Source organism: Pleurodeles waltl, chromosome 4_1, assembly GCF_031143425.1.
Source record: "Pleurodeles waltl isolate 20211129_DDA chromosome 4_1, aPleWal1.hap1.20221129, whole genome shotgun sequence".
NCBI classification, from domain to species: domain Eukaryota; kingdom Metazoa; phylum Chordata; class Amphibia; order Caudata; family Salamandridae; genus Pleurodeles; species Pleurodeles waltl.
In genome coordinates, this window is record NC_090442.1 from 836049345 (window position 1) to 836064940 (window position 15596).

The window sequence follows — 15596 nt, forward strand, 5'->3', positions numbered from 1 at the left end:
GGTGGATGAAGTAAGTTTTCTCATACTAAAGGTGTCAAAGTTTCTAAGCAGGCCTGCCTTTTTGTCTGTGCCTGATGACTATTCAGAAAGGCTGATGACAGCCAGGTGCTGAGATCTCATGCTTCATTGTATCCTTGTTTTGGATATTTCTGCTTGGAGCCAGCGCTATTGCTGTTGCTGTGAGAGCCATTACAAAGCACAAAGGCAGTGTCTGAGTGAGAGCCAGAAAATTATATTTGAAAGAGAAGCACCTCGGATCAGTTCTGAAACCTCAGTAGTGGATCTACATCCCCTGTTTAGGAAAATTAGTATTAAAGTGGAACTGTGAAATGATCGATCAGTAGGTCACAAGAATGGAGGTAACAAAATATCTATGTTGATTTAGTGTCTTATTTCTAACAATATTTGTAAGAAAGACAATAAATAAAAATCTCTGTGAGTTTCTTTTCTTCTGTGTCCTTGATGCCTATAAGGCTTTCTTTGATTTAATGGGAAAAGTCCTTCACATTCCAGTGTCATTCATTTTTATTAATTATAGTCCCATTCCTTTGTTACTGGCTTCTCTACAGAATACTTCCTCTCATGGCCTGATTAAATGCAGGCCGTCTTTGGAAAGACTGTATATCCATCTACCCCAATTTAGAGTAAACCCTGACTGTAAGGGACAAGACAACTCCCAGTGTGTGGCACCATTTGTCTTTCTGTTTAAGAAAAAACAGCTGCCTTGGAAACCAAGCGTTTTTTTTAAAGTTTGCTCGCTGGCCATCATGTCTGATTGAACTGTCCCTTAACTTTAACTGTTTCATGCATAGACAGGAACCGCCATGAGAGCAGTTTCTGTCAATGTAGAGAAATGTTCACAGAGCCAGCTGAGAACTCTGAATTTGGCGAGCTGCGGACCCTCAGGATGTTGGAGGTATTGTCCTCGCCATCCTGACAGAATTAACTCCATACTCGAAACTCTAAACCAGGCCCATAGTTCTTCTACTGCCATGAGATTGGAATGAAGCCTCTCCTTTAAACTGTGTTGGTCATTTCATAAGGGGCCCTATGCAATTGTTTATCATTTTTGTAAAATCATCCTAAATGTTAAATGACTCTACGTTTCATGGTTTGTGACCACAAAAGTACTTATCATTGTGTACAAAACCCTTTTTATGAGTTGGATTTTTTTTTAGAGTAATAAAAGGATTTTTGCGAAGGTTTCTGAATTGGAAATTGTACGATTCATGAAAAGGGTTTCTCCCTCCCCTTTCCAAATTGGAAAGGAATTTATTGATAGTTTGTGACTGCAATTACTGTCACAATTTATTGATGAGCTATTGACCCCCGAGAAAGGGTGTTAACTAATTTGCAAAGGGGAAGTGGTCCCCTTAGGACAGGGTATTGGCAGTTGCAGTGGATAGAGAAAAAGGTTTTAAAAAAACAGCCAGGCAGTGCAGCACTACAGTCACCAAGTAAATAGTGAAGTTTTAGTGCTATTTGTTTGTCTGCCGGCTGAACAGCACAGAGTCTCTGCTATTCAGCGAGTAGCCAGTTTAATTTTTAAGTTTTCCTGCTATTCGAACAGCTGCCAGGTGAACAGTGGAGAGTCTGTACTATTTAACCAACGACCAGGTAAGTAAATACAAATGTTTTTCTGCTATTTGCACTGCCGCCAGCTGCACAGAGCAGAATCACAAGTATTTAGCTGGCGGTCGAGTAAATAGTGAACATTTTCTGCTAATTGCACAGCTGTCGGCCAAACAGTGTAGAATCTCTAGTGTTTAGCCGGTGGCTGGGTAAATAACAACGTTTTTCTGGTATTTGCACGGCCGCCAGCCAAACATTGCAGAATCTATACTATTTAGCCAGCGGGCGGGTAAATAATTACGTTTTTCTGCTATGTGCATGGCCGCCAGCCGTTTAGCGCAGAATCTCTACTACTTAAACAGCGGTCACGTAAATAGTGAAGTTTTTCTCCTATGTGCACAGCCTTCAGCCAAACAGTGCAGAATCCCTATTTCCCCAGCAGCTAGGTAAATAGTGAAGTTTCTCTGCTATATACAAGGCAGCTGGCAAACTAGTTAATAATTTCTGCTATTTAGCCGGTGGGTGATTAAATAGCAGGAAAATAAATCACTATTTTACTGCAGCTAGGTAAATAGCTGCTACCATTTAAGAAATATCCAAAGAGAGCCCTCCTAGGCAATTATTGTAAATGTAAATATGACCCTTACAATTTCAAATGTATTTTATGTAAAATATTGCGTTTTTGATGGCTTTGTTCAGTTGGAAGGGTTCAAGAAAAATACGTGCTGCATTGGTTTTGGCGATAAAGCACAGGCAACTTTTTTTTGCTAAAGCAGCCTGAACATTAAATTGAAATGAATCCAAAACTACTTGATGGCGGCATTTAGTCAAGCTTTAAGTTATTTATTTGTGATGTGACTCAAATTTTAGGAATCGGGGTGAATTGGTAACAGTCTTCACAATGTCTAAAATGTTCGGAGGCTTGGGAAGCAGCTGTAGGAGAGGCTCTGTTATGAGTGTGTCACCCAGGAAACTGCAGTGAACGCTTGCAAAACCCTAGCTTTGTAAGTACTGAAAAACATGTTTTTTTGTTCAGTTCCTTTCCAATGTGAAAAAGTGATGGGGAAGCTCCTTACTTGAATGGGGTTTAGTGGAAGGGGATTTTCCACAAGGACAAATAAGTTCCATGTGAAGAGAAAAAAAGTTAAAGGGGCCAATGGACGTTTATTCATGACTTACTCTTGCCATTTGGCTACTTTGGGCGCCTTACAACTCCAGCAGAAACCGTGGTGCAGTATTTTGTCACCCAGAATTACTAATACGCTGGGTACCAGTAATTACGGGATACAGATCAGTGGGGGGGCGGGCGGGCAGCACACACTCATTCTTTCACACACAGACACGCATGCACATCCTAACAACACTCATAACATTCAAACATGCACGCACGCACCAAACATTCATTTTAAAACATCACACACACTCATTCTTTCACTCACACACGCATGCACATCCATTAACACTCTTAACATTCAAACATGCACGCACACACCAAACATTCATTTTAAAACATCACACACACTTACCTTCAGCCTCGAGGTCCCAGGAGGGTTGGGGCTGCTGCCTTCCTAAGGTCACTCAATGAGGGAAGGCAACAGTCCCAGCCTCGTCACAGAGTGGGATGGCGTCAGTGAGACGGGGGGATGGGGTCCCCACAAGAAGAAACACAGGGCAAGAGAAGATCCAAAACAGAAACTGAAGAAATTAATAAAAGATAAAGAGGATGTTTATAGGGAAAAGAGAGGGGAAAGATGGAAAGGAAGAAACTAATAATATTTTCCATAATTACTCATATTTTCAGTTCTAAATAATCAACAATCATACTGAACCTTCAGAGACTGGTAACCCCTAAAAAATATAAATTAGTAACTACAAATACAGTAGAGGAGACATATTTATAGACTGATTCCATTGCTTTAAAAGCCTGTGAAATCTCAACCAACTTGTTTTTAAATGACAATTACATAGATTTATGTCAAGGAGGATAAATAAAGCCCTGAAGAAGAGGAGTGAAGACTTAGATAACATATCTGATATTCCATGATTATCATTCCATTTTAGACATAATATATAGAGCAAAATACACCTTTCCTTTGAAAACTTAACTGGTTTTGCTTGATATCTCATTTCAGTTTCGTAAGCTACATCTTGAATTATCTGCTTAACATCAATGTTGGAATAAAATCTAGCTACACCAACTGTTTATCCTGGATCATATAGTTACAGATATAATCGGATCAGATGCTCAACAAAAACGTGCTTGCCTCTCTTGTTTATTATTATCTCTCATGCCAAAATTCAAACATATCTGTCAATTATCATACATACAGTGAGTTTTTAATGTCTAACTCTGCCAGTAACACTTCATCGAGCACAATTGCAAGTTCCGCAGATATTTCTACTCCAGCAGTGGACACACTACTTAAGGAGCTACTTGATATAAAAAATGTAATTCCATCTGTAAATACTGCAGTCTCTGCAAGCACTATGGAAGTACAAGGTTTAAGAGGGGAGGTAAATAAATTCCAATCTTGTATGCAAATAACGGATGGTCACCACTTCGAAATTGAAACATGCCTTGATAAAATTCCTGATACAAGTCACGACATTTGATATCTACAACAAAAAAATTATTGATCTAGAAGACCATAGTAGAAAGGACAATATAAGAATTATAAGTCTTCCTGACAACTTGAAAAAGAGGATATGCCAATTTTTTTGACTAACCTAATCCCCACTGTAATGAACATTACCTTCACACCTCAACTTGAGTTTCAACATGCTCATTGTATCCACTCAAGAACCTCAAACTGTTCTGCACACCTTGTGATATTCTAGCCTGTTGTTTACGACATCAACATGCACATCAAATTATTACTGAAGCCAGGAAACACGGTTGCTATGTAAATGAGAAATCACACATTATTATCACCGCAGACATTTCAGCACACACCAGTCTCAAGAGGAAACAATTCTTAGTGCTACGTCCTAGACTGAAAAAGAGAGCCATTGAATATGATCTTCTAGAACCAGTGATCATGTTTGTGACTTTCAAGGAAAAAACAAAGAATATTCAGACCCTCATGACCTAGAGTCTTTTTGGAACGATTTAGATGAAAAGGAATCAGAGATGGAACATAAATCCTCCTCTGCACCACCTACACGGCTCCATCAACTGCTTCTACTTCAGACTCAGATGACCGAGGAAGATGGGAAGCAGTTCAACATACTTAGGGGGTCATTACAACATCGACGGTAAAAGCCGCTTTCCGCCGTGCAGAAGACCGCCAACACACCGCCGTGGCTGTGGAATTCCGCCACAGCTATTCTTAATCCGCCGAAATTCAGACACCCACACAAGTCCGCCACACCAAAGGTCAGTGATAAACTGGCGATAACAAATCCTCCACCGCCACGCCAACAGATACTCGCCCATGTTATTACGACCCACGAATCCACGCGGCGGTCTTTCAACCGTGGTATTCCATTGGTGGTACACACCGCTGCGCTCAAAATACACACACATCTCCAAAACACCGCCACATTGGACAATTCAAAATACACACACCTGATAAACACATACACACACCACTCCCACACAATCAATACAATATAAAACACACACCCACATCACCCACAAACCCCTACTACCAAAAACTATAGACGAAGGCAACAGACAGAGAGCACAGCAATAGACAACCCCACCACACAGAGGCACACAACACCATCACCCATACAACATCCACGCACAAAACACCCCACACCACTACACATCACCACACTCATCAACACATACACCACCCCACACATCACCTACACCACCCCATGGCACGCCAAAGACACCCCAGGTTTTCCGAGGAGGAGCTCAGGGTTATGGTGGAGGAAATTGTACGGGTAGAGCCACAGCTATTTGGATCACAGGTGCAGCACACCTCCATAGCCAGGAAGATGGAGCTATGGTGAAGAATCGTGGACAGGGTCAACGCTGTGGGACAGCATCCAAGAAATCGGGAGGACATCAGGAAGAGGTGGAACGACCTACGGGGGAAGGTGCGTTCAGTGGTCTCCAGGCACAACATCTCGATTCAGCGGACTGGCGGCGGACCCCCACCTCCTCCCCCCTAACTAACGACATGGGAGGAGCAGGTCTTGACCATCATGCATCCAGAGGGCCTCGGAGGAGTCGGTGGAGGAATGGACACTGGTAAGTCAAATCTTAACTATCATATCCCCCACCCTACCTGCATGCTATCACACCCCCCCACCCTCAACCCCTCCCCTATCACTCCAACTCCTCAGTAATGTACTAATAACACAAACCACCCATCCCAACACCAAGCCCTGCAGGACACAACAAAGCATGGACACCCATCACTAAAGCATGCCCACAGCACATACCCATAACACCCGCCAACCATCATCATACAAGCCCCCACACAGGAATGCTTGCACTGAGGTACACACACACCCACCCATTGCACACCATGACACACACACATGCAATAATCATGCTTTTATACCGCTGCAGGACCTAACGTCACCAGACAGGAGGGTCCAGACATCTCCACTCCACCCACAGAAGAGGCCCACAGTGACGACAGCAGCTCTGGCCAACTGGATCCAGATGACCAGCCCGGACCATCGCGGGCCTCGGGACAGTCGGTTCCCCTTGCACAGGCACAGCCCAACACTGACCTTCCACCCTCTGGTAACACCAGCACAGCACCCACCCAGCGGGCCCATACCTCCGTCCCCACGACACGTCAATCAGCTGTGTGTCCACCACTACAGGGAACCCAGGATAACCCACCACCCCAACAACAACAGGGACATGGGGGCAGTGGTAGTGGGCACACGGTCCAGGGAACGGAGGCACAGGAACACAGGGGAACAGGGAGGGCCGCTGTGCGACAGAGGGCGGACAGGCCAAGGGAACCCACTCTCCACGGGGCCCTCTCCTCCATCATTGGGGCATACCACCACTCCCAGGAGACGATGGCTACGGTACTGGCCAAGTTTCAGGAGACCCAGCGCCTGCAGGAGGAACAGTATTTGGGCTTCAGGGAGGAGCTCAGAACCATCAGCTCCGCCCTGGGCACCATCGTAGGGGTGCTGAAGGACATACAAAAGACCATGAGGGACACCATGGCACTCCAACGGGCCCCTGACACTAGCCTGGATGATGAACTGCCCACCACCTCCGCCGGCGCTAGAGGACAGGACGCCCCGCCACAGGACCACCACACCAGCACCCCACCCCCTGCAGGCGGAGAACCACCCCGCAAGTGGTCCATGAGATCCAGGAACAGGACAGAGCAAGATGGCAAGACCCCCGCCAGGAAATTAGACCACCCTGATTGTACTCCCACTGTCCCACTTTGTTACCCTGTCCAGATTGCAACTGCCCCAGCTCCACTTCCTATGCCCATATGGGCAAAGCACCTGTGAGACTAATAGACTGGACTCTGCCATGGACATTCCTCCACCATCACCCATGACCATTTTACCACCCCCTCCAATAATTTGCACTTCAATAAACACCCGTGAACCACAAAACAATCTGGAGTCAGTCTGTGATTTTGAAAATGTGTATTAGCTATGACAATGACAAAATCTGTTCGAAAATGTAATGTCAACATACCTATGTCACACATCACAAGTCCATGAAGGATGCAAGCAGATGACACACGTTGGTAACCACACCTTTGAAACTGTAATGGAAATGTATCACTCAGTTAGCAAATACTACTTCAAATTGACAGACAGGATAGAGGTAGAAGTGTGAAAGTACTTGTAGTAGGCAGGAATGTGTTCTCACCTGTGTGTCACTGGAAATATTGCTGTATGACTGACTCCCTGTTGTCAATATATTCTTCCTCAGTTTCCTCCTCATCACTGTCCACAGGCTCCACAGCTGCCACAATACCGTCATCTGGACCATCCTCCTGCAGAAAAGGCACCTGGCGTCGCAAAGCCAAGTTGTGAAGCATAGAGCAGGCGATGATGATCTGGCATACCTTCCTTGGTGAGTAGAATAGGGATCCACCTGTCATATGGAGGCACCTGAACCTGGCCTTCAGGAGGCCGAAGGTGCGTTCGATCACCCTCCTAGTCTGCCCATGGGCCTCATTGTAGCGTTCCTCTGCCCTGGTCCTGAGATTCCTAACTGGGGTCAGTAGCCATGACAGGTTGGGGTAACCAGAGTCCCCTAATAGCTACACACGGTGCCTCTGGATTTGACCCATCACATACGGGATGCTGCTATTCCACAGGATGTAGGCGTCATGCACTGAGCCAGGGAACATAGCATTTAACTGGGAGATGTACTGGTCTGCCAAACATACCATCTGTACATTCATCGAATGATAACTCTTCCGGTTCCTGTACACCTGTTCACTCCTGCGGGGGGGACCAGAGCTACATGGGTCCCATCAATAGCACCTATGATGTTAGGGATATGTCCCAGGGCATAGAAGTCACCTTTAACTGCAGCCAAACCCTCCACCTGAGGGAAAACGATGTAGCTCCTCACATGTTTCAGCAGGGCAGACAACACTCTGGACAACACGTTGGAAAGCATAGGCTGAGACATCCCTGATGCCATGGCCACTGTTGTTTGAAATGACCCACTTGCAAGGAAATGGAGCACTGATAGCACCTGCACTTCAGGGGGGATTCCTGTGGGATAGCGGATTGGTGACATCAGGTCTGGCTCCAACTGGCTACAAAGTTCCTAGATTGTGGCACGGTCAAACCTGTAGGTGATGATCAAATGTCGCTCCTCCATTGTTAACAGGTCCACCAGCGGTCGGTACACCTGAGGATTCCGCCATCTCCTCAGATGTCCCAGCTGACGGTGCCTAAGAAGGACAACAGCGACCACAGAGTCAACGAATTCTCATGTATGTACCCACAGCTACACAGAACACGACACTAAATACAAAATTCTTCCGGTATGTGTGTTGAGTGTAGACCTAGGTATGTGTGACGCAGTAGTAAATGAGGCCCCTGAAATGGCGGCTGCCTGACCTCTAAACTGGGACAATGGGATGTGAGGTAACTGCGCTGGCGTTGTACACCGTCGCGGTAGTCGGTCATAGACCGCGGCGCAATGCTGCATTGGTTAACATTGGACCCTATGGGTCCCAGGAGCCAATGATGAAGTGCGTAGGCGGTGATGATACGCACCGCCGCGGATGTGACTGCCATTTGCTATCCTTTGAATCACTCGATACCTGATCTTCGACAGGAGAGGGCCTACACTGCAAGTGCTGCTATGACCTCGGTCTGGAAGAGACAATGGTGGTCATTACAACCCTGGCGGACGGTGCTAAAGCTGCGGAAATACCGCAAACAGGCCGGCGGACAAAAAAAGGGAATTATGACCCTGGCGGTAACCGCCAACAAAGACAGCCACTTTAACACATCGCCCGCCACGGCGGTACAGACAAACAGCGTGGCGGTCACCGCCAACAGACAGGCGGGAGACAATGTACCGCCCACACTATTACAACACACCAATCCGCCCGGGGCGGATTCACTGTGGATAAAAACACGGCGGAAACAGCCTTTGCTATGGGAAAACGCTCACCTCAACACACTCCACGAGGAACAACGACTCCATGGAGCCGGAACTACAAATCCTACCTGCCCTTGTCTTTCTGCTCCTCTACGAACAACAGCTACGTAGGCGCAGAACATACCGGTGAGTTCTGCATCTACGACACGGGGGAGAGGGGAGGCAAAAGTTAGGGGGACACCCACCGAACACCCCCACCCTTGCATATTACAACATACACACCAATGCTGTCAAAAACCAGTGTCTCCTGACCAGTGACGATACTCTTGCCCTCCTGGGCACTGACTCCGGCAGTGGTCTCCTGACCAGTGACGATATTTGGGTCCTCCTGGGCACTGACTCTGGCGGTGGTCTCCTGACCAGTGACGATATTTGGGCCCTCCTGGGCACTGACTCTGGCAGTGGTCTCCTGACCAGTGACAATACTTGGGCCCTCCTGGGCACTGACTCTGGCGGTGGTCTCCTGACCAGTGACGATACTTGGGCCCTCCTGGGCACTGACTCTGGCGGTGGTCTCCTGACCAGTAACGATACTTGGGCCCTCCTGGGCACTGACTCTGGCGGTGGTCTCCTGACCAGTAACGATACTTGGGCCCTCCTGGGCTGTGACTCTGGCGGTGGTCTCCTGACCAGTAACGACGGTGCAGGCAGTTGTGTCTGGACCGCCGGAAATGATGGCGCACTTCTCCGCCGTGACACTCACAACAGGCTGGGCAGACTTCCTCAGAACCTTCCCCACCTTCTTTGGAGTTACAGCTGACTCACCAATCGCCTTCGATCCCATTTCACTTGTTGTCCCACCAGGAGTCTTGACACTGTCCCGTCGTCCACTCTCCAATTTCGGTGCATTTACAGGGGGTGGGCTGACAGTGCCTTGGCTCCGGGTCCTACTGCCTGCCCTGTTGGACGGTGCACTCCAAAAACCTGGAACACGCACCACTGGTACTGGAGGCTTTTTGGCTGAGGCGCTACGACGGGACTGATGAACCGGGGGGTTGGGGGCAAACAGGTCAATTTGACAGAGGGACAGTTTCTGACGGACACTGGGATGGGTAGCTGGAGGGGGTCTGGGAGTGGAGGTAGAGGAGGTGGTTGTAGGAGGTGTCACTTTAGGTGTTTTGGGTGCAGGTGCAGGTACTGGAGGCTGTCGTGAGGTGGATGGATGTTGGGTGAGTGATTCCCGGCATTTGTGTACTTTGGGAGGGGGCGTCACAGACACACTGGGAGAGGACACAGGGGATGTGTAAATGGCAGTGGAGGTGGTGAGTGCAGGTGAGCGGCTTGTGGTGCTGGGTGTCCTGGTGCGAGTCCTAGTGCCTGTAGATGTGGTGCATGCAGGTGTGTGTGTAGACAAGACTGGGAGGGAGGAGGGAGAAGAGGAGGAGGGGGACACAGTGGAGACAGTGGATGTTGCTGTGTCTGTATGGGTGTGATGCTTGTGTGAGTGCCTGTGGTGTGTGTGGTGCCTATGTTTGCTTGAGCTACTTTTGGGTGTTGACTTGTGTGCCTGCTGGTCTGTAGGTGTTCTTGGGATGGGCTGGGGTACAGGGGATTGGGTCTGGGTGGAGGAAGTTGGAGGGGGGAGGCTGGACACAGGGACAATGGCTGCCATCAGTGCTGAAGCCAGAGATTGCAGGGTTCGCTGAAGGACAGCCTGACCAGAATGAATGCCTTCCAGGAATGCATTACCGTGTTTCAACTCTCGTTCTACACCCTGGATGGCATTCACAATGGTAGATTGCCCAACAGTGAGGGACCTGAGGAGGTCAATGGCCTCCTCACTGAGGGCAGCAGGGGTGACTGGGGCAGGGCCTGAGGTGCCTGGGGCGAAGGTGATGCCCACCCTCCTGGGTGAGCGGGCACGGGACACACGCTGAGGGGCTGCTGGGAGGGCGGTGCTGGTAGGGGAGGTGGCGGCTGTACCTGTAGAAGTGGGGCGCACAGATGGTTCCGCCACCACAGGGGAGCTCCCATTGGCGGACGAGTCCGTGTCGCTGGTTGATGATCTGGTGGCCGACGTGAAGCTCCCCTCGCCCTCCGTCCCTCTGGTGAATTCAGAGTCTGTGGTGTGGCCCTCCATGGCCATGTGGGATGCATCTCCCTCGTGCTCCGGTGCCACTGTACCTCCGCCTGATGATGCTGATGTACAAAAGGACAGGGAGAGCAGGAAAAGGGGGGGAGACAGAAGAAAGAGAGTTTTAGTGCATGGCATAACGCTACCGTTGGCGGACAAGACAGATGCAGCAGCCCCATGCATTACGCCGTGCTCCTGCCCTCTGCACATGCTATTTCTGGGATATGGCCTACATGGCAATGGTAGTAATCTGCCCACATGGATGGCAAAGGGGCAACCATACATCAACTTGCCTCTGTTTTGAGCTGGGGTAGAGTGCCACATGACCTACATAACGGAGGGGCCTTGCCTACCTAACTCGCCCTGGCCTAGGGACACCCACAGCCCACCTCCCCCACCCAGACACCTCCACTGCATACAAAGTCCACAGAATGAGGTTGTACTCACCCCTTGTGTCTGCTGTGATGTCCTTAAGCGCCCATCCAACTCCGGGTAGGCCACTGCCAGGATCCGGAACATCAGGGGGGTCATGGTGTGACGGGCACCCCTCCCACGTTGGGAGGCCATCCCCAGCTGAGCCTCCGCCATCTTCTTGCTGCAGCGGCGAATGTCCTCCCATCTCTTACAGCAGTGGGTGCCCCGTCTCTGGTGGGCCCCCAGGGTCCGGACCTCCTTGGCGATGGCACGCCAAATGTCCCTCTTCTGGTGGGCGCTGACCTACATGATATGCACAAGGAAAGTGGAACAGTCATTACCTACTGCACCGTCGTTGTGATTGGCCCCCTCCCAACTCTATCCCTGTGGCCCATTCATCCCCATGCATAACTGTTCTAGGTACTCTGCCCCCTTCCCTCATCCACCCAGCCCTCTCCACCCAAGCCTAGCCCATACAACGTGCTCCCTGTGTACTAACCTGTTGGTCTGGAGGACCGTAGAGTAGCGTGTACTGGGGAGGACCCCGTCCACAAGTTTCTCCAACTCCTGTGCAGTGAAGGCAGGGGCCCTTTCCCCAGACGCAGCAGCCATCGTTGCTTCCAGACCGAGGTCACAGCAGCACTAGCAGTGTAGGTCCTCTCCAGTCGAAGGTCAGGTATCTAGTGATTCAACAGATAGAAAATGGTGGTGACGTCCGCGGCGCATCATCACCACCAGCGCACCTGCTCATTGGCTCCTGGGACCCATAGGGTCCAGTGTTAACCAATGCAGCATTGCGCCACGCTCTACGACCGCCTACCGGGACGGTGTCCAACGCCAGCACAGTTACCCCACAATTCCATTGTCCCAGTTTAGAGGTCAGGCAGCCGCCATTTCAGGGGCCCACATGGCTTCAATTACTACTGCGTCACACATACCGAGGCCTACACTCAAAACCTTTCCCGGATGGGTTAATTGTCTGTTGTAGTCTTGTGTGTGACTGTGGGTACATACCTGGAGGAATGCTGACAGTTTCTTTGCTGTTGTCCTTCTTAGGCACCGTCAGTTGGGACATATTGGAAGATGGCGGAATCCGCAGGTGTACCGACCGCTGGTGGACCTGTTGACAATGGAAGAGCGACATGTCATCGTAACCTACCGGTTTGACGTGCCACAATCCAGGAACTATGTACCCAGTTGGAGCCAGACCTGATGTCACTAATCCGCCATCCGACTGGAATCCCACCTGACGTGCAGGTGCTGTCAGTTCTCCATTTCCTTGCAAGTGGGTCTTTTCACACAACTGTGGCCATGGCATCAGGGATGTCCCAGCCTATGTTTTCCAACGTGTTGTCCAGAGTGTTGTCTGCCCTGCTGAAACACGTAAGGAGATACATCATATTCCCTCAAGTGGAGGATTTGCCTACAGTGAAAGGTGACTTCTATGCCCTAGGACATATCCCCAACGTCATAGGTGCCATTGATGGGACCCATGTAGCTCTGGTCCCCCCACGCAGGAATGAACAGGTGTACAGGAACAGGAAGAGTTATTATTCTATGAATGTCCAGATGGTCTGTTTGGCAGACCAGTGCATCTCGCAGGTAAATGCTATGTTCCCTGGCTCAGTGCATGACGCCTACATCCTGCGGAATAGCAGCATCCCTGATATGATGGGTGAACTCCAGAGGCACCGTGTATGGCTATTGGGGGACTCTGGTTACCCCAACCTGTCATGGCTACTGATCCCAGTGAGGAATCCCAGGACCAGGGCAGAGGAACGCTACAATGAGGCCCATGGGCGAACTAGGAGGGTGATCGAGCGGACCTTCGGCCTCCTGAAGTCCAGGTTCAGGTGCCTCCATATGACAGGTGGATCCCTATTCTACTCACCGAAGAAGGTGTGCGACATCATCATCGCCTGCTCCATGCTCCATAACTTGGCATTGCGATGCCAGGTGCCTTTTCTGCAGGAGGATGATCCAGATGACGGTGTTGTTGCAGCGGGGGAGCCTGTGGAGCCTGTGGACAGTGATGAGGAGGAAGCTGATGAAGATGAAAACGACAACAGGGAGTCAGTCATACAGCAATATTTTCATTGAGACACAGGTGAGTACGTTTTCATGTTTCACATAATATTAACTTTCACACGTCTACCTCTATCCTGTACCTACATTTCACTCCCTATTTGTTAACTGAGTTGTCCCCTTCCATTTCAGTTTCACTAATGTGGTAACCTACGTGTCAACAGCTTGCACCCTTGAAAGGCTTGTGATGTGTGACATTGGTATGTTGGCCTTCCAATGGGTAACCTTTTTTAACACTATCATTGACAATACAATGTTCACAAACATTGACTGACTCCAGTTTTATTAGTGTTTCAAGGGTGTTTATTTAAGTGCATAACAATGAAGGGGGGTTGTGAAATGGGGATGGGTGATGGTGGAAGAATGTCCATGGCAGAGTCCAGTCTATTGTTCCCACAGGTACATTGCACATCTGGCCATTGGAAGTGGAGCTGGGGCAGTTCCGATTTGGACAGGGTAACAAAGTGGGACAGTGGGAGGACGATCAGGGTGGTCTTATTTCCTGGCGGGGGTCTTGCCATCTTGCTCTGTTCTGTTCCTGGATCTCAGGGCCCGCTTGCGTGGTGGTTATCTGTCTGCAGGGCATGGGGTGCTGGTGTGTTGGTCCTGTGGCGGGGCGTCCTGTCCACTAGTGCCGGCGGAGGTGGTGGGCATTTCATCGTCCATGCTAGTGTCAGGGGCCCCTTGGAGTGCCACGGTGTCCCTCAAGGTCTTTTGAATGTCCGTCAGCACCCCTACAATGGTGCCCAGGGCGGAGCCGATGGTCCTGAGCTCCTCCCTGAACCCCAAATACTGTTCTTCCTGCAGACGCAGTGTCTCCTGCAACTTGCCCAGTACCGTAGCCATCGTCTCCTGGGAGTGGTGGTATGCTCCCATGATGGAGGAGAGGGCCTCGTTGAGAGTAGGTTCCCTTGGCCTGTCCTCCCTCTGTCACACAGCAGCCCTCCCAGTTCCCCTGTGTTCCTGTGCCTCCGTCCCCTGGACCGTGTGTCCACTACCACTGCCCCCAGGTCCCTGTTGTTGTTGGGGTGTTGGGTTACCCTGGGTGCCCTGTAGTGGTGGACACACCGCTGATTGACCTGTCCTGGGTAGGGAGGTTTGGGCCCGCTGGGTGGGTGCTGTGCTGGTGTTCCCAGAGGGTGGCAGTTCGGTGTTAGGCTGTGGCTGGGCAAGGGGAACCGACTGTCCTGAGGCCCACGATGGTCCGGGCTGGTCATCAAGATCCAGTGGGGCAGAGCTGCTGTCGTCACTGTGGGCCTCTTCTGGGGGTGGAGTGGTGTTGTCTGGACCCTCTGGTGTGGTGACGTTCCTTCGGGTTCCTGCGGGGGTATGAGTACATGATTATTGCATGAGTGTGTTTCATGATGTGCAATGTTTGGGTGTTCGTGTACCCCAGTGCAGGCATTCCTGTGTGGGGGCTTGTGTGCTGATGGTTGGGGGGTGTTGTGGGTCTGTGCAGTGGGCATGCTTTAGTGATGGGTATCCATGCTTAGTTATGTCATGCAGGTCTTGGGGTTGGGATGGGTGGTTGGTGTCATGGGTAGATAGGTGAGGATTTGGAGTGATAGGGGAGGGTGTGAGGGAGGGGGTGTGTGATAGCATGCAGGTAGGGTGGGGATATGATAGTTAAAATTTGACTTACCAGTGTCCGTTCCTCCAACGACTCTTGCGAGGCCCTCAGGATGCAAGATGGACAAGACTTGCTCCTCCCATGTTGTTAGTTGTGGGGGAGGAGGTGGGGGTCCACCGCCAGTCCGCTGTACCGCGATGTGGTGCCTGGATACCGTGGAACGCACCTTCCCCCGTAGGTCGTTCCACCTCTTCCTGATGTCCTCCTGATTTCTTGGGTGCTGTCCCACAGTGTTGACCCTG